This window comes from Phalacrocorax aristotelis, chromosome 6, assembly GCF_949628215.1.
Source record: "Phalacrocorax aristotelis chromosome 6, bGulAri2.1, whole genome shotgun sequence".
Taxonomy (NCBI): domain Eukaryota; kingdom Metazoa; phylum Chordata; class Aves; order Suliformes; family Phalacrocoracidae; genus Phalacrocorax; species Phalacrocorax aristotelis.
In genome coordinates, this window is record NC_134281.1 from 8,659,444 (window position 1) to 8,675,444 (window position 16,001).

Below are 16,001 nucleotides of genomic sequence, written 5' to 3' on the forward strand. Positions count from 1 at the left end.
CCAAATTGCTATTCTTTTGTTGCAAGGGGATACTATAAGTTAAACACTCAGCAAAAAGAAAGCACCGCTCCTTCGGATGCCCACCTGGTTTTTATTTCACTGGGGAGGGTGTACTGGTTGTCACAGGGCGCTCGCTTTGAAGGAACAGCCCACTCCAAAGCACCCAGCAAAATGCTTTCTGAACCACGAAACAATGAGGCTCACTAAATCTGTAGCAGCAGTAATTGCTTCTAAAAGGCTGATGTATTTAGCCTGCTCATGTTTAGCAAACATGTTTGCTTCGCCCTTTGAAGATAATGCTGCGTGCAGCGCAGCATGGTAGGGAAAAAAGAGGAAGAAAGGGCCTGTGGTTTTCAGCATATTTAACGAGCAATGCTGACCAGAGCAATAGCATTTGATAATGCCGGTGCACCGCTATTAAACACGAGTGATTGGATTTCTCCGCCCTTCCCAGTGCTCAGGCTGTGGGCAAGATGCCCCCAGGGGCTCGTGCAAGCTGGGAGCACCATGCCTGAGGCTCGGGCTGGTGGAGGGCAGCAGCAGCCCAGCACGGTGATGCTGGTGCCTCTGCGAGTCCAGGGCACCCCTGAAGTCCCCTGGCTGGGGACATCTGCAAGTCGTGCCTTGGTGTGGCTACAATGGCAGCAACGAGTATCTCCTTGCAGGGTGGCTTTGACCCTCCGCTGGAGCCTGTTACTGATGTGCAGGGCCAGGGCTTGTACGGTGAGGAGGGATGCTCCGGGAACGCCGCCTGCACGGGACCCATCCAGGAGAGCAGGGAGAGGCTGGGACGCTGCAGGGGAGGGAGCCAGCACTGGAGTCAGGGGCCATGCTACTGGCCGACCCTCTCCTGATACGGTCTTAATCCGTCCCCGCAGGTCCTGATTCCCCCTGTTCGTATGGCAGCCAGTTTAGTTGTATTTCCCTGTAAATCGCGATAAGATAAAAGCATGGCCATGTTTTACAATAAGGGAAGGGGTTTTAGAGGGTGACAGGTTATACGAGGAAGGGATGTGGGTTTCCAGCTGCGCACTCTCGCTGCCGCCTTTGATGAGGGCTGTGATTGATGCTGCGTTTGGAGCAGGCAACAGTCAGCCGGCGACGTGCTGACCTTTCCCTGACGGGCTGAGCGGCTCTAATGATCTTGATGGGGCTGGCGATTTGTATATTGGGTTTGATGTATGAGGCTTGACATGGCATGGAGAAATGGGACTGGGGTATGACTGACAGCCCTTTCCCATTAAGGATGTTGAGGCACAGGCTGTTTTCCAGCGATTTCTTTCAGTGGGAATGTTTTGCCCAATTATATTGTAGCAGGGAAGTTTTACTGTTAAATATCTTCCTTTATATAGCTTCTATGCAGTTAAAAAAAGATGAGAATGAAGTAACTTGCAGGCCAGAAGGCTTATCACTAAAAAGGATGTTCAAATTATACACTTAAATTGATTAGTATTTAGTGAATTATTTTTACCCTGACTGTAATGTTCAGGCTCCTTAGGCAGATAAAACAATGCAGTAGCTTGCGTCCAGGATATTTTTTTTTTGTAATTCAGCTGTATAAAATTTCAAACTCTTGACTTCTTGCAGGCAACGTTAAAACCTTTTAATTTCCATGAGTTGAGCTGTGTATAAATCACACCCTGGTTGGCACATCTCATGGGTGCTTGTGGCAAGAGTAATGAATTTCATGGTTTGTTATGAGCTACTAAAACCAACACAAACACAGAAAGCCCGTTGTAATCTCAGCATATCATTAGAGGAAGCAGTTTATTTGTAAGTATGAACACATGTCAAGCCACGATAACAAATTGTTATTACTAATTAAAACAAAAGGAAGAATAGCAAACATCTCTTGTCATTTGTGTGCAGTGCCAGGCTGTCTCGGGGACACTGCAGCTCCATCCAGCTTCAGCCAGTGGGACAGCCAAGGCTGCAAACCTTGCCGTAGTCTAAGATGTGTTGACCCACTCGGTGCACTCCAGGCAGGGCATTGAGCCATGATCCCAAGAGGGCTGGGGCAGGGGGAGCCCCCACACTTAATTTGAGATGCCGCTTTTCATAAGTTTATTGACGTTTTCTATTTAAAATCAAGGTTAGCTGGATGGTAGAAATCTTGTAATGGGTGGAGTTTGCACTGGACCAGAACAACACACACCATTCCATCTGCTCACACTGGCTGGTTTTATACCACCCAGATCTACTTCATGCTCTCAGATATGGAATAAAAATCTATTTTGGCACCTTTCTTCCCACTGAGCAGTTAGGATGCTGCGGGTAGCCCAGCGTGAGGACCCAGGTGCGTTCCTGACCACAGCCAAACTCCCTGCATTTGCAAATTCACTGGGAAATTTAAAAGCCTGGAAGGCATCATAAAAACCCATTTCTATTCACGACCAACATGCATGATGTTTTCCCAGTCAAGTGCAGTGTGTCACAGGAGCACTGGGTGGATCCAAAACTGTGCTGGAGTTACCGCCCTGCATTTAACAGAGTTTGGGAACAAGCAGCACGTAGATCTGTTCTCTTAGTTGGGGAAGAGCGACCAGCCGTGTCTCTCTTGGGTGGGAGCAGAAACATGGCTGTTTAAACCATTGGTGTTTTCTGAGGAGCTTGAACGGAGGTTTGTGCAGTCCTGGAACCCGCCAGCAGCTCCTGGCTTGGAGAAGGGGCTCGCGTGGTGCCTGGCCAGGGTGAGGGACATGCCGAAATCCCACCGGCACTCAGAGAAGATGCGCACAGTCTAGTTTAGGGAGGCAAAAGCCAGACTTGTGTCACTTGGCTGGGGCTCTGGGCTGGCCCAAGACTCACCTCTGAGGATGAAGACAGTTGAGCACTGTGCCCCAGACCTGGGGGATGCACAGCTTTTGGGGGGTGGCATTGAGTGGTGCATGGCTGGTGCAGAGGAGAGCTCAGTGAGCAGAGGCAAGAAATCCTCAGAGCATAATCACTGACCCCAAACACCCTATTAGACAGGTTTGAAGCCAAAAAAAAATCAAAATCATCTAACGTGACAGCAACCCTGACAGCATCAGGCGGCAAGAAGGGCAGCAGCGAGGGAGTCCTGAGCTGCTGCCAAGGCACATGTTAATGCAGACTTGTAGGGTTCGTTGGTTATCCTGGAAATACATCTTCTATTTTGTGTAAATGGAAAATTAATTTGCTGCTGATCAAAGGTTTAGATCTTTGGAAAACATACCACCAGAAAGCTGAAGATTTATGTGTTTCCTTCATAACATATTTTCAGTGAACGCTTTATTGTTCGTGGGAAGGCCCCAAGAAAAATGTCATTAAAAAAAAAACTGTGTTGAGTTTATTTAGCTTAAATTACGATACAGTGCTTTAATGAGGCTTTTGCAGACATCATTAAAGGACACTATTATAAAGTCTTCAGATGAGAATACTATCAGGCTAGCAAAGGGGAGAAAACCACATGAGCATCCAGATTGTTGTTCACATTCAGTTACATATTTGGTTTCAACATACAAAAGTAAAAAACATAGTAGTGCCGAGTTAAAGCCGGAGGCTGTGAAAAGCCTTATTGTTGTTAAGCTCTCTAAAGCTTCTTGTATTAAGGTGATTTAAAAAAAAAAAAAAGAGAGAGGGAGATACAGGGATTGATTGAAACGCCATCTGTGGCATGCTCCGCGTGTCGCACCAGAGCATGGGGTGATGGTCTGCGAGCTGGGGGTGCGTGGAGGCATGGGGACAGTCGGTGGGTGAGGGTCCTTTGGGGTGCCTTGTCATGGGAGGGACGGGGGTGCAGGGCAGCGGTGCTCAGGAGAGCCAGCGCAGCGTGCCGGGTCCTCCCGCGGCATCACCCCTGCGTTTGTGTGGTTCGGTGCTGCCAGAGGATGTGGATGGCACAGGCTGTGCTCACAGACACTGCCTCGCCGCCTGGCCCTGCCTGTGCCCCGGAGGATGCTGGCAAGGGTCAAGCCTGTCTCGCTGGGTGAATTGGTAGGAAATACAGAAAATTGTCTCTAAAATCAGCCGCAGTGCGTATGGGCTGTACCTCCCCTTCTGTGTCAGCTGCTGCTGGGCTCAGTGGTGTTTTAAAAACTCAATTCCTCCTTGCAGACCGACAGCACGGATCCTGCCGAAAATGAGTCGAGCGCAGCAGTGACAGCAGGAGGAGCGGGTCTGTCTCGCGCGGTCTCGGGCAGCAGCCGCGTGAAGGTACAAACAGCAGCCCTGAGGAGAAGCAGAGGAGGCCAAGTTTTGGGGATTAACAATCTGCATGAGATGTTGGTCTCTCTGCCCCTCCCTCCATGCCGTTTTTCTTTGAGATAAGGCATTCCTGCTTCTGGCATTGAGAGGTATGGGGAGGGTCTGCTGCCTTGCTTAAAAAGGATAAAGAAAAAAAGAAGACAAAAGATAGCTCAACCTCATATAAAGTCCTGGCCTGTATTTTGTGACTCAAGTTCTCCAAGGAGCTTTCCTCATACCTTGGGCACATCCCTATGTGTCTCCTGAAGAGCAAGGCATTTGGCCAGGAGGAGTGGGGCCGGACCCTGCCCCACAGGGTCTTTTCCTTTCCCTGCTCACTGCTAAGAGCTTTGAGGTGATTGGTCACCTTGCCTTTCCTTTCCGGTGTTTGCAAAGCCGTGCTTTCTCCAGCCTCTCATTCTGCTGCTTATCACTGCCCATGGCCATGGGAGCGCAGCTCCAGCTGTCCTCCAGCCGGGGGACTGCGCTGGGCACGGCCCATCCTGGCACGGGAGCAGGAGCGCTGGCTGGGCGAGCAGAGATTTCTCTGCAAATTAGAGGGATGAGTGTGGGAACAGAGGGGGAAAAAAACCCCACTGTGAGTATCCAGTTCTGCATTTCTGTGGGTAGAAAGGGTGGTGGGAAAGTAGTCTGTTATTGTCCCTGTCACTGTGAGCCAGGACGGGCTCGGCTATGAGGGGATCTGCCATCCCACAGATCCCAGACAGGCTCATGGTGTGTGCAGCGCAGGGGACAGCCTTCAACCCCGTGGGCTGCATCTCAGGACAGAGGAGGCTGGAGCCTCTGTGACATCCCAAGGTAGCAGTGCTGTACACTGCCCCGGCAAGCTGCAGCAGAGGATGCTCACTGAATAATTTAGAAGGGCAACTTGATCTGACATTCATCAGGTTGGTAACGCAGTGGCCTTGAGGACGCCAGCCTGTTGTCGCTGCATGTGGCCATGCCATGTAGCTCGTTGTCATCGGGAGAGTCAGTGGTGACACATGGAGCCCTATTGATTGATGGCTGATCAATATACACCAAGGTGATAAAATACAGCATCTATGAAACATGGGCTCTTACAATTATTTGTTAAATTAGCCGAAGAGATGAGTTTGTGCAAGTGGCAGAAAGCTTCAAGTTGACTGGGTTTGGGTCTTTGTCTTTAAAACTAGCAGCAAAGCGCAGAAAGATGTGGCTGCATTTATAAGCAGAGTTGTCCATCTCACACCTCTGCACCTAAGCAGGACTTTCCTGCTCTTGATCTTTCTTTATTTCAGTAGCTAAGGTTTTACTTATGGTCATTTGCTTCATTGCTGGCAGTTGTCAGCATCCATCCTTGTAATGGTGCAAGTCCTTCACCTGACCCTTGATAATGTGCTCCACCAGCTTGGTATTCTCCTTGCTGCTTAATGAAACACCCATTTCACCTCTGTAACATGCAGAATCCATCAAGAAATCTTATGTGCCTTCTGGAGTTATTCCAACACATGACCTTTTCACAAGCCTTGCAGCAGGTAACAGTAATATGGAGCAATTGCCAATGAAACGGCAGCTTTCAAAGCAGGAAGACTCATTTCCACTTTCCAAAGACATTGTGTATCCAAATGTGGCAGCTTCTAATCTGATTTCTTGTCTCAGAAGAGCCTGTTCATTGGATTTTGTGGATATCTAGGTTTGTAAGTGTTGTGGTTTAACCGCAGCTGGCAATTGTGCCCCATGCAGCTGCTTGCTCGCTCCCCCCTGGTGGGACGGGGGAGAGAATCAGAAGAGTAAAAATGAGAAAACTCATGGGCTGAGATAAAGACAGTTTAACAGGTAAAGCAAAAGCTGCGCATGCAAGCAGAGCAAAGCAAGACATTTGTTCGCTCCTCCCCATGGGCAGGCAGGTGTTCAGCCATCTCCAGGAAAGCAGGGCTCCATCACATGGAATAGTTACTTGGGAAGACGAATGCCATCACTCTGAATCTCCCTCTCTTCCTTCTTCTTCCCCCAGCTTTACATGCTTAGCATGACACCATATGGTGTGGGACATCCCTTGGGTCAGTTGGGGTCAGCTGTCCCAGCCGTGTCCCCTCCCAACCCCTTGTGCCCCCCCAGCCTGCTCACTGGTGGGCTGGGGTGAGAGGCAGGAAAGGCCTTGGCTCTGTGTAAGCCCTGCTGAGCAAGAACTAAAACATCCCTGTGTTATGAATGCGGTTTCCAGCACAAATCCAAAACACAGCCCCATGCTAGCTACTATGAGGAAAATTAACTCTACCCCAGCCAAAATCAGTACATACTTCACCCTTTATTCCATACCATTTACATCATGCTCAGGTTCCACACTATCCAATACATCTTTGTTAACCAACCCCGCCCTTCCCATCCTTTGATATAATACACAGGTATCATTCCCTTAGTCGATGGACCACCCCTATAAAACATCTTTTAAATGTCCACAAAATGTCCACTGAGTTCATTTAGTCCATGACTTTGGGCTCCATCTGTTATGGTGGTCACTCAGGACAGGAGAGGTGGCGTGTTGCGTGGAGTTACTGGGCACCAAAGCCAGCTCAGGCCGGACATGGGCCATGACAACATAGCCTCATACTAGCTGCTATGAAGAATATTAACTCGACCCCAGCCAAAACCAGCACAGCAAGTATGGAACAAGAAGTCTGCCAGGAGGGATGATGATTATACATGCTGTTTGGAGACACAAAGCTCTTCTGTTCATAGCAAGCCATGCAGCTGAAATGTGTTAAGCGTTGGTCTTACTGACCTTTTACATCAGCTCATGATTTTCACTCTCATTCTATCTTTGTGGATCAACTTATACTTAAAACTTTGCAACTTCTGGTGTGATCTCTTTCTTGGGGACAATCCAGTTGGCCAAGCAGAACCTACCTTTGCTGCAGGATGCTTGGTTGCATGGGAATGGCACTGCCATCCACCCTGTGGTGGGATCATGTCGGTCTGGTGCTGGGTGATCGAAGCTGCTGTAGATGGAGTTACACAGAGCACATTGTACAAGAATTGGGGTTGGACACTTGGGCTCGTGCCCTGCCAACCTTTCCCGAGTGTGGGGCTGGCTGGCAGTCCTGCTCGAGTGGCACTTGGAGCACTAGTAGACACTTTGCTCCCAAGTGTTTATTGCTAAAGGGCCTTTGCTCCTTGAAAGTTAATGCAGAAAAGTCAGGCATTTTACTCATGTTTGGGGAAGATTACGACCTGCTGTATGGAGCAGTACGTATTCTCTGTGCCGGTTGTAGCCCCTAGTCACTGCTGCGTGCTTTTAGCAATACATTTCCAGGGAAGATTGTTGCAGTAAACATGGGTAATTTTTGCTCTACAGCATTTCTGCTCAACATTATCATTTTATAAGCAGGCTTCTTTATTTGCTTTTGCCCAATTCAGTTTTGTCTCATTTCCTTTGTATTGTAATTAGCACGTTCTGAATTTAAGAGGAAAAATAACATCATCTTGGGGCCATGGCATATTAACCATAGAGAGGCGAGCTGACAGCCTGCCCGTGGCGCTGATGCAGGCTGGAAGGGGTAAAATGTGCCAGTTCAGGAAGCTGAAGGGTCAGGGGAGTTTTTTCCTACAAGTTCCTGTTGCTCTGAGGAGTTGGAGGGGACCCTCCTCAGCGCTGTGGCCGTCCCCAGCAGAAGTGGAGGTGATGCTGCTCCTTCCTCCATGAAAGGAAGGTCCAACTTGGCTGGATGCAGTAACAGGGTCAGTGCTCAACTCTTGGACTTGCAGCTTCAGATTTCATTGGGAAAAAAAAAAGGGGGGGGGAATACTTAAGGAAAAAAAAAGCTCACATATTTCATCAATGGCCCTGAATATTTTCTTTTGTCTGAAATTGCCTAAGCCAGATGAGGTCTCTGCATGTTGTTGGTCTGTCCCACTTGGCCAGGATAGGTTGGGGCGGCTCCAAGGGGGAGACAGGCTTGTTTGTCTGAGCTGAAGAACTCGCCCTGGAGATCTTGAGTGCAGTTCCATGTAATGAATCCTAATTTATGCACCTTAATAATAATAATTTAAGGCATTTGAGACTGCAGAAATACTCGTAGCTGTAGTTTCTGCATCCTTCTGTGTTCTGTAAACATAGCTAATATCGCCGAAATCAAGGGCTTCAAAATCTGGAGCCAGGCCCCAAAAGTTGGGAACGTGCTACAAAAGCACTACATGTTGGGCAAGTTTTATTTGCTTTCTGTATTTTTCTGAGCCCACAGAAACTAGGTTTTTGAATTTCACTCACTTTTGGCAAATGCAAAAGCTAAGTGCACTCGTCTCCAGTTGACTTGGCTCAGAGATTCATTTGTGACCACCTAATTCCCAAGCAACAGGCTTTAAGAGCAGCAGAAGAGATTTGTCAGCGTAGCTCCTTCTCTGTGTTTTCTTTTCTTTTCCGAGGGGAGGGGAAGACAGGGGAAGGAGGCTTCGGCATCCCCACCGTGGTGGCATGTTCCTGGGGCTCACAGTACTCACCTGGGACACGTATAAAAGGTGCGAATCATGCATCTCTCCGGGCCGTATGAAAGAAAATGTATTAAAATATGAGGTAGCCAAAATGCCAGACTAATAACTTGTATTTCCCAGAATGTTTAACCCGGCTGGTGCACAAACATGCTGCATCTAAAAAGCAGTGGGGAATCATAGCAAATGACTGCAGAAAATAATTAAGAGGGCATTGAAAGCTGTGAGAGGAATGATATGTTGCTCAGAGCCAGCAGATCACTGCTCTAATAGGCCACGTACCTAAGAAGCAGTGCCTTAAGTTTGACAGCAAGTTGAGATTCGGTCAGCACCAAATAAGATGATAGTTGGGGAAGGATAATTAGTGTCTTCACACCATTCAATTTGGGCTGCTGGTGCGGAGCCAACTCTTTGAAACGCGCACATACGAGCCAGCGCGGACTTTTTTCTCTCCCTTTCCCTAAGCAGCCTGCAGGATTTATTGATTTCTAAGAGCGGGCTGATTTCCATGTAAATAAATGGGAGGGTGGCCGGGCCGCGACGCGCGGTCCGGATGCGGTGACTTTGGCTTGCTGACATCATTGCTCATTAGCATGCAGGAGAGGAGAGCAATGCAACAGCAGAGCCCCGCGCCGCTCCCGCGCCGGCAATTATTCTCCACGGGCTGCATCACTCCTCGTTAATGCCTTGCGCTCAGAGAGCAAATTGGACATCCTCTTGCCACCTCGAAGGGTCATTTAGCGAAAGGCAGTTTGAGGGGGGAGCTGCTGGATTCACTTGGATTGGGAACGGAGAGGGGGGCACCCTCCAGAGCTGGATTTCAGAGCGAGGCAAATTAAGCAAGAGCTTAAGGCGCGGGGCAGGAATGGCATGTTTTTCCTCGGCAGGCTTCCTTTGGATACGCGCCGTGGTCCGTGCGTGCCTCCTCTGAAAGGCTCTGACAAAAGCCCGTCTGGCGGCAGCCCCTGGCATCGAGTGTCGGGGCAGTGGGCTGCGCCGGGGGAGCGCGGGATGCTTTATGGCACTGCGGTGCTCGGGCTGGTCCTGGGAACAGCCCACCAGCCAAAAGGCAACTGCCACAACTAGGACAGCTGAGCAACCCGCTGGGTTTTTCCCTCCTGCGCTGTCGCTGCTGTCATCGGTGGGAGCAGGTAAGAAACTGCCTTTTGCCAGCAACTTCAAAGTTGTGTGTTTTAGGGAGGCATAGAAAGTAGCGAGGAGGAGGAGGAGGAATAAGCAGTGTTCTGTGGATGCACGTAGCTGCGTGCTAACTTTGCTCAGTGTGCTGTTGGTGGTGATCTACGAGGGGGCTGCGCTTTTTTCCCAGTCTTTGCTGTTCTCGTTGTTTACGGATGTAAAAGGTTAATTGTTAAATTGCATTTCTGCAGCTGCAGGAAATTTGGGAGAAACACTGATGCCACTGTAATGGATATTTCATTTTAAAAATAATCCGGAAGGTTCAGCTGGCTCTAAATCAGAATAAGTATGAAAAAATCCTCATCTCCCAGTGTTAATTTTGTTGCTCTGGTAAAAGCAGCTTCTGGAAGCCTGGGCTCTCTGGGCATTTCCTGAGCAGGCTGCGTGCAGGCTGGTGTTGTAGATGAGGACATTACTGTTCAGATGTTTATTATCATGGTTTTGCCTTCCTAAGGATAGAGAGTTTTAAAGTAATAATCTTTCTACGTCCTTTTTCATGCCAAAATGCCCAACTGCAAACGAACCTAGAACTGCAACCTGGGGGTTATGTTTTTCTGTCTAATGTTTTCAAGTCAAATGTCCTTCTTTTCTTGTTCCTTGAAGGAACATTTTAAGCAGATGTGACACAGACGTGACCTGTGACCGTAGAAAGATTTTAATCCAGTTACTCTTTGTTTTGCAGTCATGATTCTTTGGCAGTGCTAAACACTGATTGAATCTTTTCGAGCCGTTGAGGATTAGCACTGGACAGAATAATGCCAAAATAATTATTCACACCAGATGCAGTGTCATCCTTTCAGTTTTAGCTCTCTTATCTTGTAACTTATCTGACTTATTTTTGTTCAGCAATTATTTCACCTGCTGTGGGAGCACTGATATTTCTCACATCACTGCGTTGTGTTTATAAGGGTGCCGGCTTGAGCCTGCAATAAAGATTTGTAAAATAAAACTATCTGCAGCTAACAAGATTGTATTTTGCTTGGTATTTTAATCTTCTCCCGTTGCATGTTTTCTACCAGCCAGATTCAGCTTAACAAAATGACCCAGCCTCGCTCACTTGCTGTTGGCAGACTTGCTCAGGCTTAGCCAGCACACACACAGATCAGGCTGGCAGTGATTGCTTTCACAAGCGGGTCGGTATCGCCTGTCTCAGGGGATGCCGTCTAAGCCTTAACTTTTGAAATAATTACAGTTTTCAGCCTAGCTCGTACTGCTTCTGAGCATTTTGCCTATCAGCCAGGTTTTTTTCCTTTAGGATGTGTGGCCTGACGCTTGAATTGCAGCGTGTTTACTGCTTCTTGTGGTTTCTGCTTGTCATGCTGCAAATGCAAACTGGTGAAGTCCCTTAAAATAGCACTAACAGGCCCGGGGCAGATGGCTGTGAACCCGCTTAGCTTAGCCTGTCTGTGAGACCGGTGCTGGAGAGATGGGCTGCAAGCCTGGAACAGGGTCGGGAAAAGAGAGGGGCAGAAGATAAACACTGTCTGTGAAAAAACCAGGGTTATGCAAACTTGAGAAGACAGTGAGGACCCATAAGCTGAACAGAGACAGGCTTCTTTGTAGAGAGCTGGTTTTGGATCCAGAGTTAGAGCTTAAATCTTGCAGGAACCCCAGGCTTGGAGGCAATTGTCTTCCTTCAGTTAAGCAGCAGAAAGAAACCCTCTGCGATACAGCTCTGCATCTTGTTAAAAAGCCACCAAGTGGTGTAATTAACAATCTGACAAGATAACCCGTGGGGTAGGACAGGGGCTTTGCAGCACAGGCACACGTTGGCTGTCGGGTGGGGAACGCTGCTGAACTCAGCCCAGAGGGAGAGTTTGGTGAGGGTCCTGCTGCTGCCTGCTCCCTCTGCTGCCTCCCCTGCTCCATCCCTGATGGCCAGGGACCTCACTGGGCTCTCCGGGGCTTGCGGTTGTCCTGCCACAGGGGACACCAGACCTCTCTCGGGTGCCCACAACTCCTGGGTCTGTCCATTCCATGGCTCCCTCTGCCTTCCAAAGCCATGAAATTGGCTTCAGCGTTGTTTGCCCACCAGCTTCAGGGTTGTTATTGCTGTTATTGAGCCTGTTACTCTCTTCAACTTGGAAACTAGTGGTTTGCGTTTCTTCTCCATGACCAGGGGAAAATATGTGATTGTTATAATTTCTGTATGCTAAGAGCTGGACCTTTAAAGGGGGGAAAAAAAAAAACCCTAACATAAGCATGTTGAGATGAGCGGTAAGCTTGTGAGCTGGCAGGCTGCCTCCATCATCTCGGATGTGACAGAGCAGCCTGTTGGACACCTTTTCTCCTGGTAGCATGGCTGGGCAACAGGCTGGAGCTCACGGCACCTTATTTTTCCTCTTCTCTCTCTCCTCCTTGCCTGATCTGCAGCTCACACGGGTACAGCACTTTGCCCACCTCTGTCTAACCTCTATTAAGAAAAAAAAATACTGCGTCTTCTGCAAAACATCTTGAGAGCTCCAAATAGAGTTCTTCTGAGATCTGCCGAGTTATTAATATCCCTTAATTTAAACATCTCATCTTTATGCATCAGAATTTTCATGGTTCATGTCAGGGGTTGCAGCTCACAGGAGAAGCCTGGCAGTGTGGTTCAGGCCAGGAGGGTGTTTAAGCACCCTGGGGCTCTTACCCAGCTCACAATGAGAAACTGAAGCCTGAGCGGGAACCCGCATTCACTGCAGAGGGCTGGGGTGCACTTGGGCTCCCCAAAATGACCCGTGATGCACCCCAGCTCTCTGGTGTGGTTTAGCCACAGGTTGGAAAGGTTGGTTGTGATTTAGTTCATCCTGCATTGGTGCGGAGAGGGCTGGCCATGATTTTGGGCTGTGGTCCTGGTTCCTTGTTTGCCCAAGAGGGCACCAAGGCAGTCCAGATGAGGGATTTGGGGCTTTGTACATTGTGTCATGTTTTGTCCTAATTTCTTGGTCTCATCTGGAAGGAGCACAGCCTTGTGCGCTGATGGTTGTTGTCTGCCACGTGGTGCCTAAGACCACAGACAGCAAAATTGGAAGCAGCCTGGGGGCTGCCCCAGGCTGTGCCATGGGGAAGCAGTGGTTTGGGGACAGGGCAGTGGGGACCCACAGGCAGATATTCCACCCACTTCTTGAATTGATGGTCCTGAGTCACCATGAAGGCAGACCAACTGGAAAATCCTCAGAGACAACTTTTGCTCATATTTGGCTGCAGCTCACAATATTCAGGATAGTTTTTTTTTCTTCTTTTTCTTAATTAAGCAAGAATAACTCTTGCAATGGTAAAGGATTTTTACAGAGTCTTAAAAATAAAATTAGTCTCCAACCTGAGACTGAGCATGGCCAGCTTCAGTCAGGGAGGAGAATTTTTCCAGGAGTGGAAATGGGGCTTGTAATAAAAGTGTCAGTGCCACCCTGGATACCTCTGTAATTGCTGCTTTTGGCACAGCGGAGGTCAGAGGGGATTAAAAATAACGCAACACTGAAAATCTGACTTGCCTCGAGCAGTTCAAGCAGGTAGAGAAGAGAAGATGGATGGGAAAGACGGAGAAGAGTCTGGCCTGCAACTCTTCCATCCTCTCAGTGTTTCCCCACCTACTGCAGACCTTTCCGGAGATGTGCGGCTATATGTGCTCCCCTATGCCCACTGAGACTGTGGGGAGTTGCATCTATAGGATGCTGGATTACTTCTCTCTTTCCTTAGCCTCTTGGCATTACTGTGCTGCCTGCTCTGTTGCTACCACCTAATGTTGATCTTTTAAGCCAACTGTTCCTACAGTGTCTTGGGACGAGTGAGCATTGTCCTCCCTTGGCCGTCCTTGCAGGCCACGAAGGGCACCTTGTCCTCAGACTTTTAATTGCTGCTATTGTAAATGCCCGTGTCTAATTCACCTCCTTTAGCCTCCTGCACCCCAGTTTGGCAGATAAAGGCTTTCACTAGGCTTCCTTTTCAACGCAGGTAGCACAAGGTCTTTGCAGTTCATTCCCGCTGATAGGTTTTTTTTCCTGGCTGAAGTGACTTTGGAAGAGCTGTGAAGCTGCAGAAATGTTTTGTCCAGAGAGATGCTGCTTTGTCACTGAGGTCCATGGGACCCGGTGCCATGGGCAGCAGCCAGCTGGGCTACTGGGAGTGTTTGGTTGAAAATATGGTATTAGAGGAGTTGGAGATGGAGGCAGAGCTTCAACTCCAACTGTCTGTTTTCAGCACAAAAGCTTGGGGCTCCTCTGATGAAGCTGATGTTCAGGGAGTCGATGGGGAAGCCGTGGCTGGGTGCTGCCTGTGGGTACTCCCACACCTCAGCTTCCCCATTTGTGAGAAGGGAGAGCGCAGCCTGTGCTGGAGAAGAGCTGCCAGGATCTCCCTGTGGCAGTGAAGGACTGTGTTAATTTTTTAGTTTAGATAAATGTTTGCCTTGCCTGTGGGGTCTGGAGAAATGGGGCTGTGTAGCTGGAGCTCACTCAGGGTGGGAAGATGCTTCATTTGCTCTCAAACAAGGGGAGGAGGTAACAGGCAGGGGTATTACAACGCCTGGTTTGAGAGGCTCAGGGGTCACGTGAGCTGCCCCAAATCCTCAGCCTCTCCTCTTCCTGTGAAGTCCTGTGATCTACTGACTGATGACTGACCCGAAAGCCTCATTGCAATCAGAATGATGGCGCAATGCTGGAAAAAAAATCAGGCTGCTTATATATGTCTTAAGCCAAGCGGGAAGGGAATTGTCTCTTTGCTTTCACACATCCCATCCGAGCTGAGCAGACAATTGCTTTTTGAGGGATTCCCAATCTTGTATGTTAATGTGTGCACAAATGCATGCAAATCCTTTATTACAGAGTGCAGCAGAGTCATCGCATGGCCTGGCGTGGGCTGTGGCATTCCTTCTCCTTGCATTGTCTGGAGACGAGCTGCTCCCTGATACAGCCCATTTATTTCCATCCCAGAAGAAACAAGTGAGAAGCAGAGATAAGCAGCACTGGGGGGAGGGAGTGGTGGCGTGTGTGTGATAAGAGCTGTTTGCTGAGTTCCTTCTTTGTCCAAGAGGAATTTTAACATTTCTGCCACAATTTTAAACTCTGCCTTCATTCTTGGTGCTACCAGGAGGGGTTGGGATCTTGTGCTGCCCTTTCTTGAAATAGCTGCACTGCTCAGCCTGGGCAGGCTTTGCTTTGGCGGTATTTGCTGCATTAGGTCCTGTGTGCCCACCTGGCCGAGCCGGCAGGCATGGCTGGAAGAGCAGATCCCTGCAGTCAGGGGTCTGCCACCCTCACAGCCCCGAGGGAGTCTGCTCCCACCTGCGCTGCCCAGATCCCACCATGTGCAGGCTGCTCGCTGGGAGAGGCCAGCTCCCTCAGCTCCTCTGCTGGAGCTACAGACCATTTGCAAGGACGCACTTCACCTTGGCTTCAGGCTGTCCCCGGACCCTCTTCCGTGGCTTTTTTCTGCTTGTGCTTTCCCGATTTGGAGTCGTTGCTGGTTTTTCACAGCAGGGAAACCTCAGCTTTCTTCAGAAAGCAGGGGTCATGCTCATGGCTCTCTCCAGAACCTCTTGCACAGCACTAGTGTTTTCAGTGCAGTTTAACTTATTGTTGGTGCTATTGCTATGATGAAAGGGCTGCAGGAGGCTCCAGCAATGGCAGAGGCTGTGCTTCGCTAACTGCTGCGTACAACAAGAGACTGCCTTGTCCCAGAGACCTTGCAGGTCAATTGGGCTCACATCAAGCTGTACGTAGGTGGACCTGGGCTGGAAGCATGCTTCTGCATCCCAGGCGAGAGGGACTCGGGAGCCAGGTTCTCCACTTGGTGTGTTATGCTCTGTTTGCTTCAGATTCCCCTTGTGTGCCTGTTTTTATCTGTAGAGAGAAAAGGGCTGGCATGGGTTGCTCTGCTGAGGGCTGCCTGGGGTGGTGGATCCAGTTCGCACCATTCCCCCACAGCCAAAGGATGGCTGGGGATATAACCAGCGACGAGGGTTAGAGCCTCTTCTGAGGAGAGGACCAGCTGCTGTGCCCAGGTCACCATGTAAAAGCAGCCATTGCAAAATAAAATACATCCATCTCGTAACTTCATCACATGAAGCACTGGCCTTGAGTAGAACAAATTTTTCAGTCTGTTTTTGAGCCATTGCTGCTTTGTACCATGTGAAGTCAATTCAAGGCAGGCTC

General features: G+C 49.1%; 1 protein-coding gene across 3 annotated transcripts in view; it reads left to right on the forward strand.

Moving 5' to 3' along the window:
* Nucleotides 1-16,001, forward strand: part of PRICKLE2 (prickle planar cell polarity protein 2) — a 109,425-nt gene that overhangs the window by 56,861 nt on the left and 36,563 nt on the right. Inside the window, exon 1 of one of the 3 annotated variants that reach the window (XM_075095771.1) lies at nt 9,286-9,824. The exons of the other annotated variants lie outside the window; for them this stretch is intronic. The gene's annotated coding sequence lies outside the window, so the exon portion shown is untranslated. Of the gene's footprint in view, nt 1-9,285; nt 9,825-16,001 lie in introns of those variants that run through there. 3 annotated transcript variants of the gene reach the window in all.